Source organism: Littorina saxatilis, unplaced genomic scaffold (genome assembly GCF_037325665.1).
Source record: "Littorina saxatilis isolate snail1 unplaced genomic scaffold, US_GU_Lsax_2.0 scaffold_607, whole genome shotgun sequence".
NCBI classification, from domain to species: Eukaryota; Metazoa; Mollusca; class Gastropoda; order Littorinimorpha; family Littorinidae; genus Littorina; species Littorina saxatilis.
The window spans coordinates 25,918-44,635 of record NW_027127278.1 but is presented as its reverse complement, the minus strand read 5'-3'; the positions used below and the strand labels follow the sequence as shown (position 1 = coordinate 44,635).

The 18,718-nt window shown below is 45.6% G+C and overlaps 1 long non-coding RNA gene across 1 annotated transcript; it reads right to left on the bottom strand.

Moving 5' to 3' along the window:
- Nucleotides 1-5,349: 5,349 nt before the first annotated feature.
- LOC138955741 (uncharacterized) lies at nucleotides 5,350-17,854 on the bottom strand. Its single transcript, XR_011452352.1, has 4 exons — nucleotides 17,701-17,854; nucleotides 17,287-17,409; nucleotides 11,993-12,067; nucleotides 5,350-5,556 (listed from the first exon to the last, which is right to left on the bottom strand). It is a non-coding gene; the product is annotated as an uncharacterized lncRNA (long non-coding RNA).
- Between the last annotated feature and the right edge of the window lie 864 nt (nucleotides 17,855-18,718).

Here is an 18,718-nt window from a genome sequence, read left to right as displayed (position 1 = left end):
CTGACCGTGAGACAATCTGAAAGGCGAATTGAATTTAATGACACTAGATTCTCAGCGGCTTTTTACAATTTAATTGTATTTCATGTTGTTGCTTGTAAATGATTTTGTCGGCGCAGTGTCGCATGAGCACGGTCGCCTGAAATACTCAGTCCCAGCGGTGGGATAAGCCACCCCAAAATGAATATGGTGTCAGTCCTAAGTAAGCAGGCACCTGGCCTGGAGTTCTTTGCAAGTTCAGTCTTCTTGCAACACACCTGGCAGCTTCGACTGATCACACTGCTTTCACTGACGACTTGTATATGACGACATTTATCATTCTAAGCGGACTCAAAGCAGACGTACGTATAATCAGGTTACAGCAGAAGTGCTTTCAAATACCTGTGGTACAGGTACGCGTGCAAGATATTCTGTTATGTACTATACCTGAATGGGGTCGGTGCTGACTGCAGCAAGCTGTTCATTTTAGGCCCTGCGGGTCCGTCCGGGCATCTTGGTACCTCCTAATCCCGCTGTTATCCGAGTTTCATCAGCTCTGACAAAGGTGTCCAATTAAGAACTCCTTTTCCATTATGTCTGTGTGAGTGTTGAGTGGTTGTGTCTCCTGGTGATCTTTTTCAGTCAAGTGTTTCTGAACTTAGTTTCAAACTTTTATGACTATAAATATAAGCCTGCGAAATGTATTCACATTCACTGACGGGCATCTGAATATCATGTAGTGTCGTACTACATTTGGGCCAAAATATTCTGAAATGAAAGGGCTCTTACGTGGCAGACATGCAGTTACTTGATATGATCCTAAGTAATTTGAGAATCACAATGACGGAAAGTACACCCTTCTGACGGGCATCACATTGTGGGTACAACCATACTTTTGCACTCTACACTGATACTCACAACTGCATGGGCACTTTTTCATTTCTTGTACACAGGTGACTTTGCAGTTTCCTCGTTTCGTATCGGCAGTGTTGGCTGACCTCAAAAACTGGAATGCTGTAATAATGGAGTCTTACATACTCAAAAGACCGAATTGGCCTTCTTCGGCATTCATATTGACTTCAAGGTTAATGCAGTTTTTTAGAGAGAGAGAGAGAGAGAGAGAGAGAGAGCCGAGAGAGCACACACATCTGGACGCTGGTAGTCTATGCAGATTTATTTACTCCGACAGTGACACAATGCATCAACATCTTCTGCGTAGGAATTTTTCCTTGATGAAGTTACTGCAGACAACATATACACACCACCCTACACTGATACAATGTATTCACAACTGCATGGGCACTTTTTCTTGATCAGCCACTGCAGTCAACACAAACTGCACAATACCACACCATCTGCGATACCTTTAAACAATACGTTTATACAGTAATAATATACATTACTGCATATCTTTTCTATTTTCGTTTTTAAACGTTACCTGTAGGTTTCTAAATAAAACCTGGCTTTACAAAATCAAGTTTGTGATCTTCAGCAGCGTAGTTTAATGCATGTGGTTTTTTTTTTAAGTCTCATTCACTGTGATGCTGAAAGTCCATAAAAGTATGCTGAATATATTTTGTGTTTTATTTTTCTCTGTCACTTGAAATCTTCATGTTATGATGCTTTCAACATATTTGTACAAGAATATTTATTTAAGTCTATGGCACCGACAGGTTCTTAAAGCCAGAGATGGCACAAACGTTGGGTCAAAACACATCCTTCTTTGTTTTCTGCGCATTTGTAGGTTCTTTGAACACCACACAAATCATTGTGTGGTGTAATTATCATCCTCTTTTTTGCAATTAACTGATCATTTTCAAAGTACATGTATTGTATTTACTGTTGACACCATATTGAAAACTTTAGACGCTGTTTTCTCATTGGTAAAGAGTCGACTAGTCATCTTCTAGACTTTCTGTCAGATCTTACTTTCACCAGAAATGCGTTTTTATACAGTAACAGACCGGCACGGTTGGCCTAGTGGTAAGGCGTCTGCCCCGTGATCGGGAGGTCGTGGGTTCGAACCCCGGCCGAGTCATACCTAAGACTTTAAAATTGGCAATCTAGTGGCTGCTCCGCCTGGCGTCTGGCATTATGGGGTTAGTGCTAGGACTGGTTGGTCCGGTGTCAGAATAATGTGACTGGGTGAGACATGAAGCCTGTGCTGCGACTTCTGTCTTGTGTGTGGCGCACGTTATATGTCAAAGCAGCACCGCCCTGATATGGCCCTTCGTGGTCGGCTGGGCGTTAACCAAACAAACAAATACAGTAACAGGCTTTTTGTGAATTACATGATTTTAGAAATTCTGTCAAAAACTTTTTTATTTTTGAAATTTATGTTGTAAACAAAATGTTGTTGCTTCTAGAGACCTGTTTAGAGTAAAACAAAACATACTTCAAAGTTGTAAGTTCATTTTTCCAGAAGATGAATGTTTCCACAAAACTACATGTTTAATCCCTAAAAAGGTCCACTTTGACCCATAATTCAATATAACGTTTTAGAACAAGAAACACCTTTTCTTAGAATTGTTATGAAGAACCTTGAAATAAGAATTAAAAAGTTTGCCAAAGAATAAAATCTTAAAATCGGAAGGGTCATCTCTGCCTTTAAAAACAAGTGAATTGGGTCATCCTCAGAAATCATGGTCAAAAGAATTACATATGCATTAACTAAACGTGTTCAGAAAGAGAAAGTAAACACATTTAGTATAAAGCCATGGGTCTGCTTTACACAATGATACTACCGCCGGAACAGAGTACATCTTCGACAAACTCTGAATCCTCCTGCGGCAGCCGTCCCTGATCCCAACCCTGCTTCAACTCCCTCCTCCAGCCAGAAGTCCACAAAGACGACCCCTTCAGAGCCAGGCCTACCAGCAGCATCGCCTGACAAAGTCCGCCCATCACCATCACCAGATAAAGTCCGCCTGCCAGGGACACCGACGGCGACCACCGCTCACCCTGTTCCGGAGCTCCAACTACACCATGCAGCTCCCGAATTCCAATACGCCGTTCGAATCGCGAGATCAAATTGAATCGTTCGAAAGACTTTGTGTACAATTAACACTGAATGACTGAAGTGCCCTTGGGCGTACACAGACAATGCACCGCGTCGCATCTCGTTCGTTCGACAATCGCGTCGCGTATCTCGTTCGACAATCGCGTCGCGTTTTTCGTCCTCGGTCTCGTTTTCTATCTCCCTCTCGATCGCGTTTTGTTATTTTTTTTCCTTCTATTTTCGTTTTCGTTCCTATGTTGTTAATTTTTTTTTTAAACGAAAGGGGATGTTGCATTATGCACATCTGTCCGTGCACCCCTCTGGACATTAGTCTAGGGGAAGTAACCATATAGTACTTCCTCTTCCTGTCTGGCTTGTAATGGCGACAGTAAACGTGCAACTGACAGATTCATCTTGTCTCCTGTTGTCTGAATGATGAGAGAAAACATAACAAACACTATATGACACAACCATTCCCACATAAAATCAATTTTATTCATTGGCATATTTACCTTTTGAATACAAGAATATGTACCAAGTTGCATGATTTTGAACCATGGGGAACAGATTGTAAGATTCACACTCAACCCATATTATTCTTCTTCTTTGTTCATAGGCTTAGACTACCACGTTCACTCATATTTTTAGCATGAATGGATTTTTATGTGTATGACAATTTTTACCCTGCCATTTAGGCAACATACGCCGATTTCAGGGGAGGTATGCTGGGTATTTTTGTGTTTCTATAACCCATCGTCTCTGACATGGATTACAGGATCTTTTCCGTGCGCACTTGGTCTTGTGCTTGTATGCACACACGAAGGGGGTTAAGTCACTAACAGGTCTGCACATAAGTTGACCTGGGAGATCAAATAAATCTCCACTCTTAACTCACCAGGCGGCAGCGACCGGGATTCAAACTCACTACCTCCTGATTAGGAGGCCGACATCTTACCATATGGATGTTGTGAAGGAATTTTACAATGTTTTTTAGGTTTTTTTAAGTTATATTCTACGTGTAAAACAGCAGGATATGTAATCCTGTTTGGACGTGTGAATGTGTTACAAACAATGCTCTTATTTCTGAAGTTCAAAGGATGATCAAGAGATGTTTTACTCATATGAGTTTGTATGCAAAAGAAACTAAAATTTACACTGGACAAGAAAACAGACTTTCCAGTACAATTGAAGGCTAAAGAAATTCTTGATGGGCAATATCTGGTAATATCTTTGTGTACCTGATGGAATATCAATTAGAATGAATGTGAGTACCATAATTTCTCAGCTAACATCAATTAGGGAATTAGGTGGTAAAACAGCTCAGTCGGTAGTGGCTCTGGCTTCAAAACAAGTTGTTGCTATCTAATGGAAGGGCGCTGGTTCTGTGCGATGCTTAGTTTTAGTGACGAAGAACAGGACGTCACATTCCAAATAAGCACGAATATGTTGCAGGTTGAAGCCGCTGAGATTGCATTTCTTCGGGAGGTTTTCGCAAAAATAGATATTACATGATTTGCGCGAAACATTTGAGAAGCAGACAATCTCTGATATCTCTGTTCGTCTCGTGATAACGTTATTTTGTATGATAACGGTTCACTTGCAAACTATAAAGTATGCAATTAGGTGTGTCAGTGGTAAATGTAAATAGAAATGTGTAATACAGACAAAGCAAACAAATAAACGTGTTTTTCTCGTGAAAATGTTGTGTTGTGCGGGTGTTCACGTAATGTACACAAAGCAAAGTGTGGGGCGGACTCTGCTCTGTGATGAAACACTGGCAAGTTCAATACACGAGAAAAATGATTTCGTTATGCGGGCAGCCACGGAGGATGTATGTATTTTTCAAATGGTTGTAAAATAAGTCTTGTATTTATCACCGTTCTATTTTATTTTACTGGCCTTCCAGATACACTTACAAACTTAAAGCACTTAGTTGTGTGTCCTTTGCTCCTTTAACTGATTGTAGCCTGTGAGGAAGTGATGCGTACACATCCTGTGAGAGATTTGCAAGACATACCAAGTGATGACCGACAGCTACTATGTTAGAAATGAGGTGTAAGCAAATTTGAAGATAAATCCAGTTTCAACAATATTAGGAACTTGATACTGAGTGTGGTCAAGAAAGACTCTTTATCTGGTTTTCCGTCTCATCCTTACACCATAAAGTAAGAAGCATATGGATCACATATATGTTAAACACAACGATTCATTATGTGTTCTTTGTCATAATTTCTTTGCCTTTGGTATAAGTGTTTTCTTTCTTTTTGCCATATGCTGGGTAAATGGCTTACAGCAACCGTAATACATGAACCATGAGTGACCACTTTTTTTTGCATGCAGATGCAGAGATCTATACACTCAATTACCGGTACACTTACAGACAGTCAGCATAATGTTCACTTGTATTCAGTAGGCTGCATTCCACAGTCACATCACAAAGCTGATGAGATATGTTGTTTTGCACCAGTCAGCCAATGTTCTCCAATATGTGGTTAGCATAGCTGTCATCTTGCAAGCTTCTAAACCAGTGAATGCTCTTCCTACCAGGCAAGGCAAGTAGAACAAACACACCAGGAAGATGTCTGCAACAAAGAGCCACCAAGTTAGATACTAATTGCATTGTGCATCACTCATCCCACCTGCACAACAACCAACTAACACCAGTACTTTACCCCACTAACAAGACATCCCACCAGTACAATACCCCACTGATGCGAGATACCACCACTACCACACCCAACTAACGAGACATCCCACTTACCCTATCAATGCAAGATCCCACCAGTACCACACCCCAATAACGAGACATCCCACCAGTACAATACCCCATCAATGCAAGATCCCACCAGTACCACACCCCAATAACGAGACATCCCACCAGTACAATACCCCACCAATGCAAGATCCCACCAGTACCACACCCCACTAACGAGACATCCCATAAGTACAACACGAGAACCAAGGAGTACCACACCACACTAACACGAGACATCCCACCAGTACTATACCCCACTTACGCGAAATCCCACCAGCACTATAACCCACTAACAATACATCCCACCACTACCACACCCCACAAATGAGACATCCCCAGTACAATACCCCACTAACAGGAGGTCCCACCAGTACCAGACCCTACTAACGAGGCACCTCACCAGTTCAAAACCCCACAAACATGACATACCACCAGTACATAACCCCACTAGCAAGACATACCACCAGTACCACACCCAACTAACAAGACATCCCGCCAGTATTTTACCTCACTAACGAGAGACATTCGAACAATACAATACCCCTCTAAAGTGAGATCCTTCCAGTACCAGACCCCACTAATGACACTTTTACTCGCATTTGGCGAGTAGATGAACATTTCTATTCGCCAGTTACATGCATACTAACCATGGCAAGTACAATACTCGCAACTTTCTGGCCTTAAACCCCACTAACGAGACATCCAACCAGTACTATACCCCGCTAACGCAAGATTCAACCAGAACCACATCCCACTAACAAGACATCCCACCAGTAGTATACCCCACTAACGAGATATCCCCATGAGTACTACTCCCCACTAACGCAAGAACCCATAGATAGTACCACACCAAACTAACATGAGATCCTACCAGTACTTCACCCCACTAACAAGACATCCCACCTGTACTATACCCCACTCACGCAAAATCCCACAAGCACTATACCCAACTAACGAAACATACTACCACTACAACACCCAACAAGTGAGACATCCCCAGTACAATACCCACTAACGCAAGATCCAATCGGTACCAGGCCCCTCTAATAAGTCATCCCAACAGTACTAAACCTCATTAACGCGAGATCCCACCAGAACCACACCCCCAGACCTGTTTACCCTAAACCCGAGGCAAGAGTACTAACGAGACATCCCCTGAGTACCACACCCAAAAAGCATGAGATCCAACCGACACTATACTCCACCAATGCGGGATCCCACCAGTACCATACCCACCAACGAGACATCCCAGGAGTACCTCACCCCACTAACTCGAGAACCCACCAGTACTATACACTACTAACGAGACATCCCACCAGTACTATACCCCACAAACGAGACATCCTGTCTGTACCACACCCCACTAAAAGGCATTCCATGAGCACATCCCCCCAGTACTAACCCCACTTAGAAGTCATCCCAACTTTCTTTCTTTATTTTGTGTTTAACGTCGTTTTCAACCATTCAAGGTTATATCGCGACGGGGAAAGGGGGGAGATGGGATAGAGCCACTTGTTAATTGTTTCTTGTTCACAAAAGCACTAATCAAAAAATTGCTCCAGGGGCTTGCAACGTAGTACAATATATGACCTTACTGGGAGAATGCAAGTTTCCAGTACAAAGGACTTAACATTTCTTACATACTGCTTGACTAAAATCTTTATAAAAATTGACTATATTCTATACAAGGGTAAAAGGAGAAACAGAACCGTTAGTCGCCTTTTACGACATGCTGGGTAGCATCGGGTAAATTCTTTCTCGTCCCAATCAATATGGGACTCCCCCTAACCCGGGGGGAGTAAGTCATCCCAACTGTACCACCCCAAACTAATGAGACATCCCATCAGTAGTATACCCCACGAACGAGATATCCCATCAGTACCACACTCCACTAACGTGACATTCCACCAGTACCACACTCCACTAACGAGACATCCCACCAGTACCACACCCCACTAACAAGACATCACACCAGTACCACTCTCCACTAACGAGACATCACACCAGTACCACACTCCACTAATGAGACATCCCATTAGTAGTATACTCCACAAACGAGACATCCTACCTGTACCACACCCCACTAAGGAGGCATCCCATGAATACATCCCCCCCCCTCCCCCCACTAACATGAGATATCCCACCAGTACTATACCCCACTTACAAGTCATCCCAACTGTGCCACCCCCAACTAATCAGACATCCCAACAGTAGTATACCCCACGAACGAGACATCCCATCTGCAGTAAACCCCACAAATGAGACATCCTATCAGTAGTATACCCCACTAACAAGACATCCCATCAGTACCACAACCCACTAACGAGACATCCAATCAATAGTATACCCCACGAAACAGACATCCCATCAGTGGTATATCCCACTAACAAGATATCCCATCAGTACTACACTCCACTAACGAGACATTCCACCAGTACCACACTCCACTAACGAGACATCCCACCAGTACCACACCCCACTAACGAGACATACCACCAGTGCCACACTCCACGAATGAGACATCCCTCCAGTACCACACCCCACTAACAAGACATCCCACCAGTACCACACTCCACTAACGAGACATCACACCAGTTTCACACTCCACTAATGAGACATCCCATTAGTAGTATACTCCACTAACAAAACATTCCATCACTAGCATACCCCACTAACGAGACATCCCACCAGGACCACACTCAACTAAGAAGACATCCCGCCAGTACCTCACCCCACTAACGAGACATCCCGCCAGTACCTCACCCCACTAACGAGACATCCCGCCAGTACCACACCCCACTAAAAAGACATCCCACCAGTACCACATCCCACTAACGAGACATACCACCAGTGCCACACTCCACGAATGAGACATCCCACCAGTACCACACTCCAATAACGTGACATTACACCAGTACCACACTCCACTAATGAGACATCCCATTAGTAGTATAGACCGGCACGGTTGGCCTAGTGGTAAGGCGTCCGCCCCGTGATCGGGAGGTCGTGGGTTCGAAACCCGGCCGGGTCATACCTAAGACTTTAAAATTGGCAATCTAGAGGCTGCTCAGCATGGCGTCTGGCATTATGGGGTTAGTGCTAGGACTGGTTGGTCCGGTGTCAGAATAATGTGACTGGTTGAGACATGAAGCCTGTGCTGCGACTTCTGTCTTGTGTGTGGCGCACGTTAAATGTCAAAGCAGCACCGCCCTGATATGGCCCTTCGTGGTCGGCTGGGCGTTAAGCAAACAAACAAACAAAATTAGTAGTATACCCCACGAATGAGACATCCCATCACCAGTACCATACCCCACTAATGAGACATCCCACACCTAACTAACAAGACATTCCACCACTACCAAACGCCACTAATGAGACATCCCACAAATACCACTTATGAATGAGACATCCCACCCCTACCACACGCCACTTATGAATGAGATATCCCCCCACTACCACACCACCCTAACAAGACATCCAAACACTACTATACCCCACAAACGAGACATCCTACCTGTACCACACCCAACTAAGGAGGCATCCCATGAGTACATCCCCCTACTAACATGAGATATCCCACCAGTACAATAGCCCATTTTCAAGTCATCCCAACTGTACCACCCCCAACTAATGAGACATCCCATCTGTAGTATACCCCTCAAACAAGACATCCCATCAGTAGTATACCCCACTAACAAGACATCCCATCAGTACCACACTCCACTAACGAGACATTCCACCAGTACCACACTCCACTAACGAGACATCACACCAGTACCACACCCCACTAACGAGACATCCCACCAGTATCACACCCCACTAAAAAGACATCCCACCAGTACCACATCCCTTTAACGAGACATACCACAAGTACCACACTCCACTAATGAGACATCCCACCAGTACCACACCCCACTAACGTGACATCACACCAGTTCCACACTCCACTAATGAGACATCCCATTAGTAGTATACCCCACTAACGAGACATCCCATCACCAGAAACATACCCCACTAACAAGACATCCCATCAGTACCACACTCCACTAACGAGACATTCCACCAGTACCACACTCCACTAACGAGACATCCCACCAGTACCACACTCCACTAACGAGACATCACACCAGTACCACACTCCACTAATGAGACATCCCATTAGTAGTATACTCCACTAACAAAACATTCTATCACTAGCATACCCCTCTAACGTGACATCCCACCAGTACCGCACTCAACTAAGAAGACATCATCCCACCAGTACCACACCCCACCAACGAGACATCCCACCAGTACCACACCCCACTAACGAGACATCCCACCAGTATCACACCCCACTAAAAAGACATCCCACCAGTACCACATCCCTTTAACGAGACATACCACCAGTACCACACTCCACTAATGAGACATCCCACCAGTACCACACCCCACTAACGTGACATCACACCAGTTCCACACTCCACTAATGAGACATCCCATTAGTGGTATACCCCACTAACGAGACATCCCATCACCAGAAACATACCCCACTAACGAGACATTCCACCAGTACAACACCCAACTAACGATTCATTCCACCACTACCACATGCCACTAGTGAGACATCCCACAAGTACCAAACCACACTAACAAGACATATATCCCATCACTACCACACCGCACTCACGAGACATCCCATCAGAACAACACCGCACTCATGAGACATCCCATCAGTACCTCACTGCACTCACGAGACATCCCATCAGTACAACACCTCACTCACAAGACATCCCATCAGTACCACACCGCACTCACAAGACATCCCATCAGTACCACACCGCACTCACAAGACATCCCATCAGTACCACACCGCACTCACGAGACATCCCATCAGTACCACACCGCACTCACAAGACATCCCATCAGTACCACACCGCACTCACAAGACATCCCATCAGTACCACACCGCACTCACAAGACATCCCATCAGTACCACATCGCACTCACAAGACATCCCATCAGTACCACACCGCACTCACGAGACATCCCATCAGTACAACACCGCACTCACAAGACATCCCATCAGTACCTCACTGCACTCACGAGACATCCCATCAGTACCACACCGCACTCCAGGGGTCGACACTAACTTATTTGGCCTGGGGCCACACTGGCCCCAGAGATGGAAATTGCTGGGGCGGAAAAAAAAAAATCTGGGGCCCACTCTCAGTATTCACGTGCGGCAATGCATTGTCTGTTTTTCTTCATCGTACTGAAGCCAGGGAAATTCTTTCAACCATTTGACATTGAAATTACGACAGCGCTTCGCGCTTTTGGCTGCATCGGTCTCCTTTTTTCGTTTCTCTCCACCCTGTTCTTCATCTTCATTTGACCATGTCTTTTTACACCAGGGATGTGTCGCCACATTTTGCGTTTGGCATTTGAAGGCGATACTTATCTCTCACGCTAAAGAGCGCAATCTGGGAGTTATTTCCCTTACGACATTGTCCTTCGACGATTTGAATGTGTTTTTTTCTTGACTGCGGCATTGATCGTAAAGCAAATTTCAGTGACGACTTTGACTGGCGATTTTTAGTGATTGGCTCTGCTGGCATTAGAATTTTCGGTTTGTCATTGTTGGAATTTATCCTGGGGCGGAGTGGGCCCCAAGCTTCGGCAATGTTTGGGGCGGAACACAAAACTCTGGGGCGTTCCGCCCCCCGCCCCCGCTAGTGTCGAACCCTGCACTCACAAGACATCCCATCAGTACCACACCGCATTCACAAGACATCCCATCAGTACCACACCGCACTCACAAGACATCCCATCAGTACCACACCGCACTCTCGAGACATCCCATCAGTACCACACCACACTCACAAGACATCCTATGAGTGGCACATGCACCCACGAGACATCCCATCAGTACCACACGGTACACCCCACTAATGAAACATCCCACCACTAAACCCACGAGACATCCCATCAGTACCACACCCCACTAACGAAACATCCCACCACTAACACATCTCCCCAGTACCATACCCCATTAATGAGACATCCAGTCAGTACCATTCTCCACTAACAAGACATTTATCTCTCAAGATTATGGTTTTGTTTATGTATTTCACAGTGTGAACAGCATTGTATGATTAAATGACAAAAATGTAAGTATAGATGATAGATCTGCTACCCACCCTCTATAAAACCAAAAGAAAAACTATCATTATCAAAAGTATTACTACATACTAAAGCCAGGCATGTGATAATTTGAACAGGACCTTGAGACTGAGAGCGAAGTGATATGGCAGGTACAACATCTCATCCATGGGATCTTGTCTTGCTTGAAGCACTGTCTGAAAAGGAAATAGAAATAAGAAGAAAAAAATGAAGAAGAAAAAAGAATGTACACAACCTGTCAGAATCAACTTTTGACTATTGCAATTCAGATGAAGATGTTTCTGTTTATTATATTCCATAGTCAGGAATGTCATTAGGCGTCGGACATCGGACATTTTACAAAATCCCCAAATGTCCGATTCACATTGCCGCATGTCGGTCAGATGTCCTATCATTTTAGCCTGAGCGTGGTCATTGTCCGATATGTACTCCATTCCTTCGGACAGCGCGATATTCGTTAATTTTCATTTCAAGATACAAATCTTCAAGAAGACCGAACGCTCTCGTGTTCAGCTGACACCCGTAGCGCCAAAGCCAGCAATCTGGATGCTAGCAACGTAACGCACATATACAGATACAGACACTGAAGTTGCCAGTGCCGCGTGCGGATCTGTTCTTTTGTCGGGAATTCCCAAACCGTTTGCGGTATGCGCCGTTTGGGTATAACCGTCTGGGTGCAGCGCACTGATCTAAAAAATAATAGTGGATTACATTTACAGGAGTATGGGAGACAACTCCGACTAAATTTGTCGTCTGCTTTTGTTTTCGATACGAGACGAAGCACTGAATTATGCCGCTGAAAAAAAACCTAAAGCCTGCAAAAGATCAGCATTAGATCAAACTGATCATTTTGTTTTCCAACTTTTATCCTGAAGTTGTTCATGTTGGTTTCTTTTTTTGTGGTTTCTTTGAAACTAAACAAATACAACATTATACGCACACTGTGTTGATGTATTTACTATATTATGTGTGTATTCTACAGCGTGGGTGTGTGTGTGTGTGCGCATGATCGACATTGTAACACTTCCATGGAATGTGTTCTTCTTCTTCTTCTTCTTTCTTGATGTGGACTGGGTTCATCAGAACGTCTGTAGTCCAGCGGCGGAGTACTGGGTGATTGGTTACTGGTGGTGGGTGACCCAATAACTCCGAGAAGATGGTTAAAAGTATAAAACTATTTACACGAAGAGCTGCAGGGTTACTGTGTCAGCGAGGCAAGTCCGTGGGTACGACCCAGACCAGTTTGGAAGGACTCCAGTGAAGGAGCAACTGTGGTCTTAGGGTCGAGCTTGTTCCACTGACGCAGTGTTCGGGGGAAGAAGGAGTTGAAGAGAACAGGATGGGATGCCCTCTCCTGGAACAGTCTCTGGGCTCCTCTGGTGCGGCTGTCGCCAGAGGTGTAGAACTCGGCCTTGTTGATGTCGACTATGCCGTTGTTGATCTTGTAGAGCATAGTGAGGCGGTTGGTGAGTCTTCTGTCGGCGAGTGGTTCCCATTGGAGGGTCTTCAGCATGCTGGTCACACAGCCTGGGGTCCGATCGCTGTAGTTGTTGTGGACGTAACGGGCTGCTCTGCGTTGGACTTTTTCAAGCTCCGTGACGTCTTTCTGAGAGATCGGGTCCCAGACTGGCGAGGCGTAGTCAAGGACCGGTCTGACCATGGCCTTGTACGTAGCAGCTCTGACGGTGGTGGTGCACTCCCGGAAGTTCCGCCGCAAGAAGCCCACAGTTCTGTTGCCCTTGTTGACAGTCGCTTGCACGTGGCTGCTCCAGGACAGGTCATCGGAGATTAAGACCCCTAGGTACTTGCTGGATGGTGTTGTTTCCAGAGTCTGTCCATGGAGGCTGTAGGAAGTTGGTAGGATGGGCTTCTTCTTGTTCGGGGCAATGCGGATGACGGTGCACTTGCTGGGGTTGAACTCCATCTGCCATGTTGATTCCCACTGTTCGAGGCTGGATAGGTCCTGTTGGAGCTGCAGACTGTCCGCTGGAGAGGATATACGTTTGAAGAGTAGGGAGTCGTCTGCAAAGAGTTTGACGCTGCTGAACTGAACGGATTCAGGGAGGTCGTTGATGAAGGCTAAAAACAGGAGAGGACCCAGGACGGTCCCCTGCGGAACTCCGGACTGCACTCCGACTGGAGACGATAGGACGCCCTCCAAGGCCACCTGCTGTTGACGCTGACTGAGGAAGGCAGAGATCCACTTGAGGGTGTCGTTTCTCACTCCGTAGTAAGCCAGTTTCGTGAGCAGGCGGGCGTGGGGCACCTTGTCGAAGGCTTTGGAGAAGTCCAACAGGATGGCGTCGACCTGGGCTCCCTCTGCTAGCTGCCGGGCAATTTCATGAACTGTGACGATGAGCTGGGTTTCGCATGAGCGTTTACGCCGAAAGCCATGTTGACAGTTGGTAAGGATGGCATGGTGGTCAAAGTGCTTCATGATGGAGCTGTGCACCACGTGCTCGAGTATCTTGCAGGTGATGGAGATGAGCGAGACAGGGCGGTAGTTGGCTGCAAGGTGTCGTTCCCCTTTCTTGAAGATAGGCACCACCCAGGCCTGGCGCCAGTCAAGCGGGACCTCCCCAGTATCCAACGAGAGCTGGAACAGTCGGACAAGGATGGGCGCCAGTTGGTCAGCAGCCATCTTCAAGATGAAGGCTGGAATGGAGTCTGGTCCAGTTGCCTTGTCCGTCTTCAGGTTCCTCAGGAGCTTGCGGACACCACCTTCGTTAATGTGGATATCATCCATCGCCGGGAAGGGGCTGTCGCCCATACTGGGGATGCGAGATGTGTCCTCGGTGGTGAACGCCCTCTGGAACTGTTCGTTCAGGATCTCCGCCTTCTTGGCGCTGTCGCTCTGCAGGAAGCCATCTGCGTTCTTCAGTGGTGAAACTCCAGCAGAGTCTTGCCCCTTGCTTTTCACGTAGGCCCAGAACTTCTTGCTGTTTGTAGTGAAGTCTTCACTGACGATGTCTTCCATGTACTGCTTGTGGGCGCCTCTGATGTGGAACTTGACCTCTTGCTGTAGTCGCCTGTACCTGTCGCGGTCACGCTTTTTCCCCGTCTTTCTTGCTTTCTTGTGGGCTCGTTGTTTTCTTCGTATGGCTCTTCTGATGTCAGTGTTCATCCATGGGTGGGAGTAGCGGCTGGCAGACATCTTGCTTGGTACTCGGTTCTCCATGATCTCATGAGTCTTGGACTTGAGAAGAGACCACAGTCCATGGACGTCATCTGGGGCGGCCATGAATTCAGGAGTGAAGTCAAGGAAGTCTTGCTTGATGCCCTCGGTGTCGGCTTTCTTCCATAAGGTGATTTTCCGGCGAGTCGGACGTGGTCTGAAGGGGGCGAGGGCACAGTCGAAGAGGACGATGTCATGGTCGCTGTTGCCGATAGACGGTAGGGGTCTACAACGCTGGCTGAGGCCTGGGTGTGTTGTTATGATCAGGTCCAGGGTGTTGCTCTTGCGCGTAGGGAATCGTACTAGCTGCTCCATGCCAGCGTCTGCAATGGTGTCCAGGTATGCTCTGTTCACCCGCTCTGGGTACTGGCGTCCAGCAACATTAGTGGTATTCCAGTTGATGTCCGGTAAGTTGAAATCACCACCGACGATCAAGATGTTCTTCTTTGCCTTTTCTTTCAGCTTGGCAATTTCTGATGTCGCCTCTCTGGTGTACCCCTCATCTGTTCTTCTTGGTGGTCTGTAACATGAAGCTAAAAACAGTTTCTTTCTCTTGGAGATCTGGATAGTGCCGCTAATCATCTCCACCTCTTTCGAGCGTGAGACGTCACTCAGCTGGAGTTCTTTCTTCACAGCAAGCAGCACTCCTCCGTGGGTGTCTGTAGTTCTGTCGCGTCTGTGGACGTCGAAGCCGAGGTAGGGTGGTAAAAGTTCCGCGGAGCTGAAGTTCGAGTCCAGCCATGTCTCCGTCCCACAGATGATGTCTGGGTCGGTGTCGTCGATGATCGCTTCCAGGAGTTTTCCTTTCTTACGTGCACTCTGGAAGTTGATGTTCAAAATACGAAGGTGCTTTTTACCCTGCATGCCTGGTTTGTTGTTTGTGGACTTGGGGGATGAAGTACGCAGTGGCGAGTCCGATTCGCTGAGCGAGTGTATGGTCTGGCTATGGGGACTTTCATGAGAAACAGATGTGCTGGCTACAGAACTCTCCAATGAAGAGCTCAGGGCAGCAGACAAATCAGTCGGAGTGGATGGTGGTTGGTTGATGGGTTGGGGAGGTTTACTTGACGATGCAGCCTCACTGGTGGTGTTCCGGAAAGACAGCGTGTAGACTTTAGTCGAGTTGTTCTTGCTCTTGCAAGCCGGACAGTACCAGAGGTCACTACAGTCACCAAGTCGAGTGAAGAGAGAGGTAGACATCCCTACACACTCTTTGTGGATCCACTGTCCACAATCATCGCATGCCAAAACACCACTCTTGCAGGCATATGCACAAACACCGCAAGGGAACTTAGGGCGGCGAGGCCCGGGGTTTGGATGGAGACCACTGATAAGCAGTAAAGTCATCTTGTGCACTTTTGTGTCACTAGCCAGCGGCACATTTTTTAGGAGTCTGTGTCTTGAATGACGGATCCACACAAACACGGAAGTCTGCAGAGATGGCCAGTTGCAGAAAGATTCAGGCTGTTCAACAATAACAGGCCTTGAGACATTGTAAAGAGTTTGTGGGCTAGAAGAGAAGTCACCACACTCTGGTGGAAGCTTGCACAACAATGCCAGTCTACTCAGGAGAAGCAAATAGAAGGTCCATTTCCTCACAAGTTTTTGCTCTTTAAGCATCATAATGAGCGTAATAAAACACACAGTCACATCTACATGTTCAAGTAATGTCTGCTATAATGCTGGGCAGAAGCTGAAAGGTTCAACTTCCTAAGAAAACATCATGAAGAGTTTGTTTTCACTTGGCTAATGGAGGCCGCCATTGTTGTTTTGTTCAGCAGTTCACACAAGGATGAAAAAAGTCAAAATACAACCTGAATAGTCCAAAATTCCGCTGAAAGTTTATCTATTCACAAGAACTTGATAATAGGCAATACATCTATGAAGATGTGAAGATTCTAGGCTAGAAAATAACAACACAAATTTCGATTTCTCATGAGAGATTGGGCCACCCACATCTATCACTCAGGGGACATAACTCACTAAGCTGTTTGGCGCAAAATCATAATTATAATGTCCTATTACACTTTCTGAAAGCGGTCAAATGTCCTAGTGATGCTGAAAAACTCAGGACATTTGTCCTACAGGTATGAATTTGTAGCAACATCCCTGCATAGTGCCTTCTTCTACCATAAAACAGGAAAAATAAATAGCCCTCTATATAATATATATTAATTATATATCATTAATTTATATATATAAATGTAATATTGTACATACTATGATTTACACTGCAAGGACTCAGTTTTCAGTTGATGGTCAAGACAACGTCAAATACAAATTAAGCACTGAACTGTCCTGGATCTGGATAACCGGCCTGGGTTGGTGGTTGGCGGGTGCGTCCTGTAAATAGAAAACATATCTTGCGTCCTGTAAATAGGAAACATATCTAAATGTGCATCTAATATTGTACAACATTAAAGGGCAAGTATGAGGCAAACTCATTTTGAAAATTATTTCTTTCCCCATGCCTATACTGTCATGTTCAAGGGGCATAACTCATTGAGAATGAGATCATGGCGGGGTCCGTTTCACAAGGAGAATAAATTTGCAGCATTTTTGTGAATTTCACCTTTGAGAACTCATATACTTCAAACAAGTAGCAGCAACATCTCCCGCTGCAACTAGGCTTACCATTTTCAACTGCTGTCAACAGCTTGTGGGGCCGAGTCAGTGTTTTGACACAGTGAACATGCCCGCATGCTTCGCCTTTCCGCGAGATTCAACGTGTCTTATAACCAAAATCAGACAAAATTTGAACATTTTTTCCCGAATCGCACACCTTTTGGCAACTGTTCGTGTTCTTGCTTCAACCCCAATGTTTGAGGTCAGTCCTGACCCTGCCAGCTTAAGGCTGTTCTTAACCAGACGAACCATTGGTTCGCCGAACTAAGGTTCGCGAACCATGGTTTGTGTCTTAACTGGGTGAACTTGTTCGGCAAACTCAAGGACTAGTTCGTCCAGTTAAGACACGAAACCTGGATCGCCGACAAACGAGGGGAGCTCACTCCGAGTCGACAATAAAAGCAAGTAAGTTATTCCCCTTCCAAAAATGGCTGCCTCCAAGACGAAATCACCGATTGAGTGGTAACTCCGTGCTGGTTGTCGATTTGGGTCTCTCCTTCCCACTTGATCATGGTGCACGAAGCCTGGTAATCTTGAACTTTAGTGTGTTAAATTCATAGCTCAGAATCGAGTGGCATACTTTACTTATTTTAGATCCAAGTACCTGTAATCAAGCCCAAGAACATTTATCATGAAATTAATTGACGGATTAAGCTCCAAACCTAAGCATAATTAATTAATTTGGTTGTTTGATCGGCGAAAATGGCGTAGGTTGTCAACCAAGGGACTTCATTTACACGACAAAGTTGCCTCCCCTGTCCGCTGACACGGATAATTCCTTCTTTGACGCATGTAATTTGTAAACAAAATGCATTCGTACCAGAGTACGCTATGATTCGTACAGTTCATCGGAGTTCATTCCGTGACTTTAAAGGGATCTAAAAGACTTGTTATGATTACAAGTGCAGGTTCTCCGAAATTGGAGGCTTGAATGCCTCTGAATTATGAGCTATGAATTTAACACATTAAAGTTCAAGATTACCCGAAGCCTTCCATGTCATTTACCCTCCTGGGTTAAAGGTTATAA